Source organism: Dromiciops gliroides, chromosome 4 (genome assembly GCF_019393635.1).
Source record: "Dromiciops gliroides isolate mDroGli1 chromosome 4, mDroGli1.pri, whole genome shotgun sequence".
Lineage (NCBI taxonomy): Eukaryota > Metazoa > Chordata > Mammalia > Microbiotheria > Microbiotheriidae > Dromiciops > Dromiciops gliroides.
This window is the reverse complement of record NC_057864.1, coordinates 182598891-182611112: the sequence shown is the minus strand read 5'-3', so window position 1 is coordinate 182611112 and position 12222 is coordinate 182598891.

Sequence of the window (12222 nt, the reverse complement as noted above, 5' to 3'; positions counted from 1 at the left end):
GTAAGGACCGCCTCTGTTACAGATCTATAAAAAGCTTCCACAAACAGCTTGCTAGTGTGTGTTCCTGATTAAAGCAGGCTCATGGAGGAGGACTTCAGGAAGAACCCAACCAGGCTGGAACTCTAGGCTAGACTGGAGCTGAAGCTTCTGATTTAAGGCGACCACAATTTAGATTTTAAACATCACAAGAAGGAGATTTTCACTGTTTTGTCACAGAGCCACAGGTAGTAATGCTGGGAGAAGCACTTTGAAACAGAGCCCAGATTGAGTATAGTTGCATAAAAGGGCCCCTCTCATTCATATTTAAGTTGAGGGGAGCAGGGACTTGGAAAGTAAACTCAGACTTCAAGACAAAAGGCCCTGTAGGAAACCATGAGGCCATTTTTAAGGGAGGGATCAGAGACAAGTGATGTGAGAAGGGGCTCATTTGGGATGCAGCTGCTGGAGGGAGGAAGCATGCCTTCTGGTAGCTTCATATTTTCACTAATTATTTTTGCTAATAAGGTGATAAGCTCAGTTGTTTCTACCAGCTTGAAGGATCAAAAATGCTGACAGCTCCCTCTAAGTTTGGGGGGATTCCCAGTACAAAGCCTTAGTTTGCTTTTCCTAATTATGGCTCACTTTGGAAAATGTCTGTGAAATAATAGATATTCCTAAATATAGTTCTGATTAAATATCTGACATCTTAATTTCTTTTATTCTTGTTCTAAACCCCTTCTCAAGCCATTTACTACTATCTCCCTATACCCTTCTCAGAAAAGTACTTCATTTCAATCAATTTTCCCTTCTCACCTCCCCCTCCTTCCTAATTATGTGCTTCAAATCATTTCAGCATCAGCTCCCATCCTCTCCTCTCTTCTTGCAAACACCAGTCTCTCTACTTGTGCTTTTGATCTCATCCTCTTGTGGCTTGCCCCTTCAATCATCCCCTCTCTCCTCCTGATTAATAAATTCTCCTCGTTTACTGGTTCTTTCCTTGCTCTCTTAAGCACACTCAGGTCTTCTCCATCACTAAAAAACCTTCACTTGTCTCTACCATCTTCTCAGGCTCTTGTCCTATTTCTTTCGTGCGTTTCATAGCCAAATTCCTAGAAAACACTCTCCAGACCTGTTGCCTCTACTTTCTAACCCCACTCCTCATTCCCTTGTATTCTGGATTCTGTTCCCACAATTTGCCTGAAACTTCTTTCTCTGAGGTCATTAATAATCTCTGTATTGCTAACTCTGATGGCATTTTATTCTATTCTATCCTTCTTGGTCACTTTAGCATTTGATACATTTGACCATGTTTCTTTCCCCTATTTTTTTCTTAAATACTGCTCTCTCCTAGTTCTCTTTCCTTATATTTTGTTACTCTTCAGACTCCTTGTAGGATCAAGCTCTCTGTTCAATCCCCCTTAATGTGGTTTCCTCTTTCTTGGTGACTTCATCAGCTTTCTCTTCTTCTTCTTTTTCTTCTTTGTGGGGGCAATGAGGGTTAAGTGACTTGCCCAGGGTCATACAGCTAGTAAGTGTCACATGTCTGGATTTGAACATCAGCTTTCATGAGTTCAAATACATCTGTGCTGATGATGGCCAGAAACTAAAGATAATAAAGATATTAAAGAAACATGTGTGTACACATATATATTACATATATGTTGCATGTATTATATATTTTCTCTCTCTAGTTATTTATAACTCCATACAGTCTCTCTCTTCCAAGCTTCATTCTCATATCACCAAGTGACTTTGGGATGTCTACAACTATACGTTCCATAGATATTTCAAACCCAACAGGCCCAAAATGGACTTTGCTACTATCTTTTCCCCAAAATCTATCTCTTTTCCTAATTCCCCTATCAAAGGCATCACTATTCTTCTACTCACTCAGGTTTGAAGCCTTGGCTTCAGCCTGTCTCTTTCTTTTCCTACATTCCCCATCTTTAGTCAGTTGCCAAATCTTGTTGATTCAAATTCCAGACCACCTTTTCCATCTGTCTCTCTTCTCTTTATTCACACATCTCAGTGCATCCCTCACTAAGCCATCCTCCACACAATTGTCAAAGGTCTGATCATGGGCCTTCATCAGGGCCTTGAAGGAAGATAAGAATTCTTTAAGGTAAAGAGAACAATATTCCGGGCATGGGGACAGCTTGTGCAAGGGATAGAATATTATATACAGGGAAGAACAAATAGATCAGTTTGATCTTGGTTAAGAAGCTCCAATGGCTCTCTCTTGCCTTTGGTAAAATAGGATTAAAAAAAAAAGAATTTAGGGGCAGCTAGGTGGCGCAGTGGATAGAGCACCGGCCCTGGAGTCAGGAGTACCTAAGTTCAAATCTGGCCTCAGACACTTAACACTTACTAGCTGTGTGACCCTGGGCAAGTCACTTAACCCCAATTGCCTCACTAAAAAAAAAAAAAAAGAATTTGATTTCCTTTTATTCTTCTTGTAACTTTTGATGAACTGAAAGCCTGTCTTCTGTTAATATAAACCTCATCTGACCAAAACATGTCGGGTGGGATGCAAAAATTTACATAAAGTCTTAAACATTCCTTAGATAAGGAGTCAGAAGAAGAATCTCAACTGTCCCAGACTCCTTATCAACATGTAAATCTTCCTCCTCAAGCTGCTTATCCTGACTTAGTTGATTTATAGAGTTGGTTTAACTAGGCTTGTTTATGTATGAGATCATGACTCTGTTTAACTAAATTTGTCCAACTTTTATGACATTGAAGGAGGCATGGGATCATGGTTTTATCTTTTCTTTAACTTTTATAGTCTAAGAGGAACATACAGAATTTCAATATGTAAAAGAATTATTTCTCTGTCACTTTGATGTATTTTAGCCTATAAGAGGACTTCTTAGAAGGCTAATGGCTCTTTGGATTTATTTTTTTCTCTGAAGCCTGAGCCTATGCTTGAACATTGTAAGAAAACCTAGATTTTTTCCTCTATAATTTCTCCACTGTGGTAAGCAATCATGGTAGCAATTACCTGCCACATGAACTCTGAGAAGAGCTATTTATCTCATAACACTGGGATAACAGACAAAATCCCTCTGTTTGTCCTTTAAGGGCTCTCATGATTTGGCTTGTCTTCTCTAACTCATGTCATATCACTCCCTCTCATCCACTGCATGTTCTATTCAAACTGATCTATTTGTTCTTCCCTGTATATAATATTCCATCCCTTGCACAAGCTATGTCCCTATGCCCGGAATATTGTTCTCTTTACCTTAAAGAATTCTTATCTTCCTTCAAGGCCCTGATGAATTGCCAACTCCTACAGGAACCTTTTCCTGTTTTCTCTCTCCTCTTATGAGTGCCCTCCCCAAGAAAAAAACTTTGCATTTACTTAGTATTGGATTTAGTTTTATATATGTCTTCTTTCAACAGACTGTTAATCCCTGGGGGGCAAGGACTTTCATTTTTGCCTTTCTATCTATGGTACCTAGCACAATTCCTGAGTAAGTTTTCTCAATAATAAGTGAAAAAATTTTTTTACAAAAGTATTAAAGATTTACTATGTGCCAAGCACTGTTTTAAGTGATGGGCATACAAAGCAAGCCAGTATGCTCTCAGGGAGCTCAAATTCTAAAAAGTGAAAAAGGAATGGAGATGGGGTGGTAGGCATGGCAACATAGCATAGAGATGGCAAGAAAGTAGTATGTTGGGCCTTGGACCAAGGCCAGATAAAGTTGAGAGCTCACCAGTGACAACCAGGGACAAAGGAGTGGGAGCATAAATCAATGTACAGAGAGGCTTTTCAAGGGAAGTGTGTGTGTGTGGGGGGGCGGGCAACAAGCTTCTGAAAGTACCTACTAGCTGCCAGGAACTGTGCAAAAAACTTTCCAAAAGACTATCTCATTTTTTTGGTCATTCAACAAGTGTTTACTAAGTGCTTATCATGTGCCAAGCACTGTGCCAAGTGGTGAGGAATACAAAGAAGGCAAAAACAGCCCATGCCCTCAAGAAGCTCCCATTCTAATGGATAAGACAGCATACAAACTATGTACATACAATGGAATCGAAGAAATAAATACTGTATCCTTGCAGGATCTTATTGTTCCAAAAGATTATCTCATTTGAAGGGAGATAGAAATGATCATGTTTGATTGTATGTAGGGGAGGTAAGGTCAGGGACAGGGCTAGGGGAGGATTCATCTATATTACATAGAAAAACTTGAATTCTTTGTAAAGGGATGTGGTTCTGGCCCTTTTATCATAAGATCAATCAGAAATTAGAACCATAGTGCTTACCTGATTCATTTGACACTCTCTAGGGTAAACATCATCAGTTACATTTGTCAGTCATCCGATGGCATGGACTCAAGATCTATTGCCATCCTGGTTGCCATCATTGGTATGCTTTCTGGCTTATCAATATTCTCCTTAAACCATCTTGTCCATCACTGAACTCAATACTCCAGATAGGGTCTGACCAGGGCAGAGTGCAGGAGCACTAGCACTTCCTCACAGAGGTAAGAAGGGACAGAACTGATATTCAAGCCTACTTTGTTTGACTTCAAGTTTAGCATAATGCAGCATGCCATGATGTCTAAACATGCCGGAAGCCTATAATTTTGCTAATTCTTCATTTCTTCTAAAATTACTTTCTAGTCAATTCTTCCCCAAACCATTGAATAGTCATCTTTGGGTTTCTTTTTTTTTTCTTTTCTTTTTTTTTTTTGTGGGGCAATGAAGGTTAAGTGACTTGCCCATGGTCACACAGCTAATAAATGTCAAGTGTCTGAGGCTGGATTTGAACTTAGGTCCTCTTGAATCCAGGGCCAATGCTTTATCCACTGGTGCCACCTAGTTGCCCCCTTTTGGGTTTATTTTCACCAAAAGTCTTTAGCAAAATATAATGTATAGTAAGGAAGACATTTTTGAATACTGCTTTAGTTGCTGTGTGATCTTGGGCAAGTCACAACCCCTCTGGGCTTCTGCTACGTCATCTTTCAAAGGATCGAGTTGGACTTAATGGCCCCTAAGCTTCCTTCTAACTCAGTTTTTGTGATGCTATGATGCTATATTCTTCACTGATAATTAATGCTTTTCTATTGATAATTCATCAGTGTCAAAAATTTTCACCCAGGATTATTCCAGGAAACACATGTAATTTGTCTTAATTGATTTTCCATTCTCCTGAGCTTATGATAGGTGCCCTGGCAATATTTATTACAATAAGGGTGACCCAAGGTGGAGCTGTAGATAGGTCACGTTGGCAGTTTTAGCTCTGGATGAGTAATGGTTTCTTTCCATTTGAGCTCCAAGCTCCTAACACTTCAGCAGGGATCTGAGTCATGGTAAGTGAAAGATATCAGTATTGCTTCCCTCCAGTCCTACATTTATTCTCCAAAATTAGAAGGGAGAGTAGGATTAATCTGGGATTATTCTATGATAGCCTCATCCAGTCCACAAACAGGGTGTTCCAAAAGTCTTAGTGTGGCTAACACTTAAAATTACAGTAGGTGGCACAATGGATAGAACACACTGAACTTGGAATCAGGAAGACTCATTTTCATGAGTTCAAATCTGGCCGCAGACACTCATTAGCTGTGTCACCCTGGCCATGTCATTTAACCTTGTTTGTCTCAGTTTCCTCATCTGTAAAATGAGCTGGAGAGGGAAATGGCAAACCACTCGAGTATCTCTGCCAAGAAGACCCCAAATGTGATCAAAAACAGTCAGATACAACTGAAATGATGCAACAATAACAACATACATACATACACACACACATACATGGACAGACATATATACACACATATATGGAAAGGCATACACACATATTTGTATATGCATATATGAGTTACAAAGTAAAAAAAGAAGCATACCCTACCTTCAAGGAACTTTCATTTCATTGGGAGAGATAACATGTACCTATGTAAATATCTACCAAATAAATCCATAAGTATAAGGTAATTTTTGGGGAGGGATAGAGCTACTAGCAGCTAGGGAATCAGAAAAGGCAGCAATTATTTATAGCACAGTGACTAAAATACTGGACCTAGAATCCAGAAGACCTGAGTTCTAATCACACTAGCTGTGTGATGATGGGTAAATGTTAGAAACACAGCTAATTATTCTTTGTGTTGAACAGTTCAAAGTGTTAGCAGCTCTAGTGTTGGCAGCTTGAGTGTCAGCAGCTCAGGTGTTGGCTGCCCTAGTGTTGCTAGCAGATCTCTGTTCAAAAATCCCAAGCAGGCTGCAGTTGGTGAGTGAAGGCTTTATTCATCTCTGCGAAGATGGGCACTCTTCTGAATGTGCCAGAGAGTGCACTGAAGTGAGGTCCCTCACCTCTATTTATACCCCTCAAGGGGTCCCCTCCGATCAATCACATTAAGGCCTTTTGATACCCCTTATTTACATTTCAGTTATTACAATTGCTATTTATACAGAATAACAGTAACAGCCTAAGAACCCATCAGGTGATACCAGTTAACCAATCAGATTTTACAAACTACGATACCAGGCCTTAGCCTATTCTGGGCAAGAGTGTTGGCCCCCCCACTTCAGAACAATACTGTGTTAACATATATAACTCTTCAAGAAAGAAAACCTGTCTTGGGTTTTGACCAAACAGATTGCTCCGTTTACCCACCAATCACATTGCGGCCTTAGGCCCTAACCCTATGCTGGAGTAAGAATGCCCCCATTCCCCACTAAACAGTGCTTGTGTAAACATAACTTTTCAAAACAAAACGTGGGGATCACCTCGGGCACCTCAAGGTGAACTCCTAGCCCAGCCTGACTCCCACAAAACCCAGGCCCTTTTTCAGGCTTAAGGCCCAGGAGCCTTGTCTCGAAGCCTCCTGTGCTGAGCGGCCCCCTGCTGGGAGGGTGGGGGGTGCAGAACAAAACTGTTGGCCTGAAACCAGATTCACTCTCTGCCTTTAGGGCTCTGAGAAGAGTCCAAATATAGTCTTTTCTCTCAGTAAAGTAGTTAACCTCTGTCTGCCTCAGTTTTTTCACCTGTAAAATGGGGATAATAATAGCACCTACCTCCCAGGGTTGTTGGGAATTTAAACTGAGATAATATTTGTGAAACACTTTGCAAACCTTGTAGCATTATGTAAATGCTAGCTATTATTAGCAACTGAGTTGAGCTTTGAAGGGAATTTGGGATTTTATTTAGGTGGCAGAGATGAAGAAACAATATATTCCAGGCATTTGGGACTTTGTATACAAAGGCACAGAGATGGAAGTGGCATTTGTGAGGAACAGCAAAATTAGCTCATTTATAAGCAATATTTATTATTCATGAATTAATATCAGGGAAGGTCTCATCAGATTGCCTGGTTTTATACCGTACCTTTTAAAAGACTTTGTTTGACATATTTGTCCAGATGATCTTAGTAAATAAAACCACACTGAATAATATGAATACAGAGCTTACCACATAGATTCTTCCTATAAATGAATGCTGCATCCTTCTTATCTGTGATTTTGCTAGCTTTGTCTTCTGTGAATGCTACTCTTGATTGTTATTTTAAGTGTACAAATAAAGGCTGGTGTGATTAAAAAAATCTTTTCTTTTAATGAACAAAAAAATGATTTTCTTTTTTCTTACTTTCCCCACTTAAAAAAGAGCTTTATAACAAATATGCATAGTCAAATGAAACAAATTTTTGCATTGCCTATGTCCAAAAAGTATTTCCCAATCTGTACCTTGAACCATCATCCTTCTGTCAAGAGATAGATGGTTTAGATCATCAACCATTTTCTGGAATTGTGTTTGGTCATTGCATTGATCAGATCTTAAGTCTTTCAAAGTTGTTTGTATTGGCAGTTTTGTTTTTATTGTATAATTCATTCTTCTGGTTCTGCTCACCTCACTCTGCATTAGTTCATCCAAGTCTTTCCAGTATTCTCTGAAATCATCCCCTTGATTGCTTCTTATAGAACAAGAATATTCCATTATGCTATGGAATTCGGCCATTTCCCAATTTATGGGCAACCTGAAAAAGGCTGGTGTGATTTTCTATGATTTAGTTCTTTTAGAAAATGATACCAGATGGAGTCTGAATGCAGATCTAAGCATACTGTTTTGACTTTTGGTGTTGTTTTGTTTGTTTTTTCTTTCTTATGGTTTCCCCTTTTGTTCTTATTCTTCTTTCACAACATGACTAATTAATCTTGAAATATGTTTAACATTATTATAATGTATAACCTATATCAGATTGCTTGCTAGCTTCAGGAGGGGGAAGGGAAGAGGAGGGAGAAAAATTTGGAGCTCAAAATCTTACAAAAATGAATGTAGAAAACTATGTTTATATGTAATTGGAATAAAATACTATTAAACCCCCCCAAAACTTGTGTAATATTGGAATCAATTGTTCTTTTAAAGCCATCTAATCCGATAGTTTTTTTGTTTTTGTTTTTGCTTTGGGAATTCATTTCTAGCTTGTTCAATTTCTTTTCTGAGCTTGTATTGTCCTCTACTTCTTGTTCTGCTAATCTGAACAATTTATATCTTGGCAGATGTTCATCCATTTCATTTAGATTGCCAGTTTTGATTACATAATTGGGCAAAAAGACTTTCAAATAATTTCATTTATTTCTTTTTTATTTGTTGTGAATTCATTTTTCCCCATTTTTTGATACCAGTAATTTGGTTTTCCTCATCTTTATGCTTAATACAATTAGCTAATGTTTTTAAAAAAAGAAAATGATGCCAAAACTCCCCACCCTCCCAATTCCTTAAACTATTTGTAATTCAAATTCAAATAAACCATCTAATTCAATATATATATTGCAAGACCATTCATCTATGACTATTGGGTTTTGCTGGTGGCTGCAAAATTTTCTTTCCTCCTGAGGTTTCCACACTATTTTCTTTTGTTTCATAGCATTTCTTTATTGAGTAGAAGCCCCTTCTTTGGTTAGTTGTTAAATTTTCTCTTTCTTCTTTCTAGTTTTTCTCTGTCTCCCTTGTGATGAGTTCTTTTCCATCCCCCTTCCTTTTGGTATTTGTTGCTGTTTTTCCCCTCAACTCGTATTTCTTCCTTAGAGTGCTTGGAGATGGTCCCTTACTCAGTCCGCCTGATAGAATTCCTTTGCAATTCAATGGAGGAAACACCTATTAAGCAGCAGCTTTGAGTACTAGGTAGGGTGCTAGGTGTTGAACACTGTGGTGAGTCAAATGTGACAATGAATAAAAACAGTGAAGAAATTAGAGTGCCATCACTGCTATTAGGAGGTAGGTAATACATACGTTCACTAGGGAGCAGTGTTGACACACTGAATACATTTTCCTTCCCACACAATGTGTTTCGCAAGCACGGTTCCTTTCTCAGCTGTGCCATTTACTACCTGTGTGACCTTGGGCAAATCATGTGATCATAGATGATAGGTTTAGAGCTAAAAAAAAGACCTTAGAGACCTTCGGGACCATCCCTCTCATTTTTATGGATGAGGAAACTGAGGCACAGAGTTTAAATGACTTGCCCAGGATCAGACAGTTGTCTGAGGCAGGATTTGAACTCAGGTCTCCTTAATTCTCTGAGTCTCAGAATCTTCCTCTGTAAAATGAGGGACTTGGACTTGATCACTTCTAAGAGCCCTTTTTGTGTTAAACCTGTGATCTGTGATCCCCTTGAAAATTGTCTGCTTCCCTATATAATCAATATTACATTGCTTGCCTTCTCAAGGGGTAAGGATGGAGGGAGGGAGAGAATTTGGAACTCAAATGAAAAAAGAGTGATCACTAAAATTTTTTACATGTAAAAATACAGTAAGGAAGACTGTAAGTGAGTGGAAAATTTTGAGGGTCTTTGAGAGAGGTCCTGTTGGGATTGTATTTTGTTTTCCTCATTCTTTCAATGAGCCTTACTTTCCTCTTTAAAAAAAAAAAAAAAGAAAATTGACTGCTTCATTTAGAAAGGAGTTATTAATTTGGGCTTTGTCAACTTGCTTTTATTTATTTATTTATTTATTCATTCATTCATCTATCTATCTATCTATCTATCTATCTATCTATCTATCTATCTATCTATCTATCTATCTATCTATCTATCTATTTATTTTTTAGTGAGGCAATTGGGGTTAAGTGACTTGCCCAGGGTCACACAGCTAGTAAGTGTTAAGTGTCTGAGGCCGGATTTGAACTCAGGTCCTCCTGACTCTAGGGCTGGTGCTCTATCCACTGCACCACCTAGCTGCCCCTCAACTTGCTTTTAAAAGTACTTTCATAACTATTTCAATATAATTGATTTCCTTTGTAATCCTATGTATTTTATTTCATGCATTTAAAATACCAAACTACTAAAGGGGTTAATGACATAAAAAAGGTTAAGAATGCTCAATTAAATCCAACAAACTAGCTCAAAATCCATTAGTACTACTAGCATCATTGGGTGGTTTCAGTAGGTCAAACCTGTGATTTCATCAGTATTGGGAACTCCTAGTGTGTAAATTCCCTTTGGTGATACAGTTTGGCAGTCTGTCACTTAATAGACTTAGGGAGTTCCTGAGCACCCTGAGAGAGTAAATGACTTGTCTATGGTCATTCAGCTAGTGTGTAGTAAAAGCAAGTCTCCTTGACTCCAAATGCAGCCTTCTAAATGTTATGTCATGCTGCCTTTGAACAATATTGTAGGATAAATAATAAATTCCAAATTTCCTTCTTAAAAAGGCCACAAGAGGGGGCAGCTAGGTGGTGTAGTGGATAAAGCACTGCCCTGGATTCAGGAGTACCTGAGTTCAAATCTAGCCTCAGACACTTGACACTTACTAGCTGTGTGACCCTGGGCAAGTCACTTAACCCTCATTGCCCCGCCCCCCCCAAAAGCCACAAGGTGACTCAGTGGATAGAGCACTGGTTCTGGAGTCAGGAAGACCTGAGTTCTAATATGGTCTCAGCCACTTATTAGCTTTGTGTGACTCTGAGCAAGCCATTAAATCTTTATTTGCCTCAGTTTCTTCAACTGTAAAATGGAAATAATAATAGTAGCACTTCCCTCCAAGATTTGTTGTGAGGATCTAAAGAGATAGTATTAGGGGCAGCTAGGTGGCGCAGTAGATGGAGCACCAGCTGTGGAGTCAGGAGTACCTGAGTTCAAATCCAGCCTTAGACATTTGGCACTTACTAGCTGTGTGACCCTGGGCAAGTCACTTAACCCCAATTGCCTCACAAAGAAAAAAAAGAGAGAGAGAGAGAGATAGTATTTCTAAAGCACTTAGCGAAATGCCTGGCACAGAATAGGTGCTCGATAAATGTTTAGTTCCTACTAATGCATTGTTGGTGGAGTTGTGAACTGATCCAACCATTCTAGAGAACAATTTGGAACTATGCCCAAAGGACTATACAACTTTGCATACCCTTTTTATCTAGCAATATCACTGCTAGGTTTATATTGCAAAGAGATCATAAAAAAGAGAAAAGGACCAACATGTACAAAAAATATTTATAGCATCTCTCTTTGTGGTAGCAAAGAGTTGGAGATTGAGGGGATGCCCATCAATTAGAATGGATGAACAAATTGTGGTATATGATTATGATGGAATACTATAAGAAATGATGAGCAGGTAGATTTCAGAAAAACCTGGATAGACTTACATAAACTGATGCTGAGTAAAGTGAGCAGAACAAGGAGAACATAATTGTAATAGTGACATTGTGTGATGATCAGCTGTGACAGACTTAGTTCTTCTCAGCAATACAATGATCCAAAATAATTCCAAAGGTTTCATGATGGAAAATGCTCTCCAGATCCAGAAAAAAGAACTGTGAAATCTGGATGCAGGTTGAACCATACTATTTCTACTCTTTTTTTTGTTTCTTCTTTCTTGAGGTTTTTCCCTTTTATTCTGATTCTTTTTTACAACATAACTAATGTGAAACTGTGTTTAACATGATTATACATATATAACCTATATCAGATTGGTTGCTGCCTCGGTGAGGGGGGAGTAAGAAAAAATTGGAACTCAAAATCTTATCAAAATAAGTGTTGAAAACTATCTTTACAAGTAATTGGAAAAAATATTATTAAGATTTTAAAAAAACGTTTGGTTCCTTCTTCAATGAATGCTCATTGTAGCATGGATCCCAAAGGATTAAATAAGACTTGTTTTTATTTAGATTTGCAATGCGTTTTTATATTTCAGTGCACATATCATATATTTTCTGTTTCTTGGGAAGTGTATCTTGGGAAGCATAATTTTTTTCTGCTTTAACCAATTGTTTCCAGAACCTTGAGAGGCAGCACAGTGGCCATTGGGATTGGGAAGACC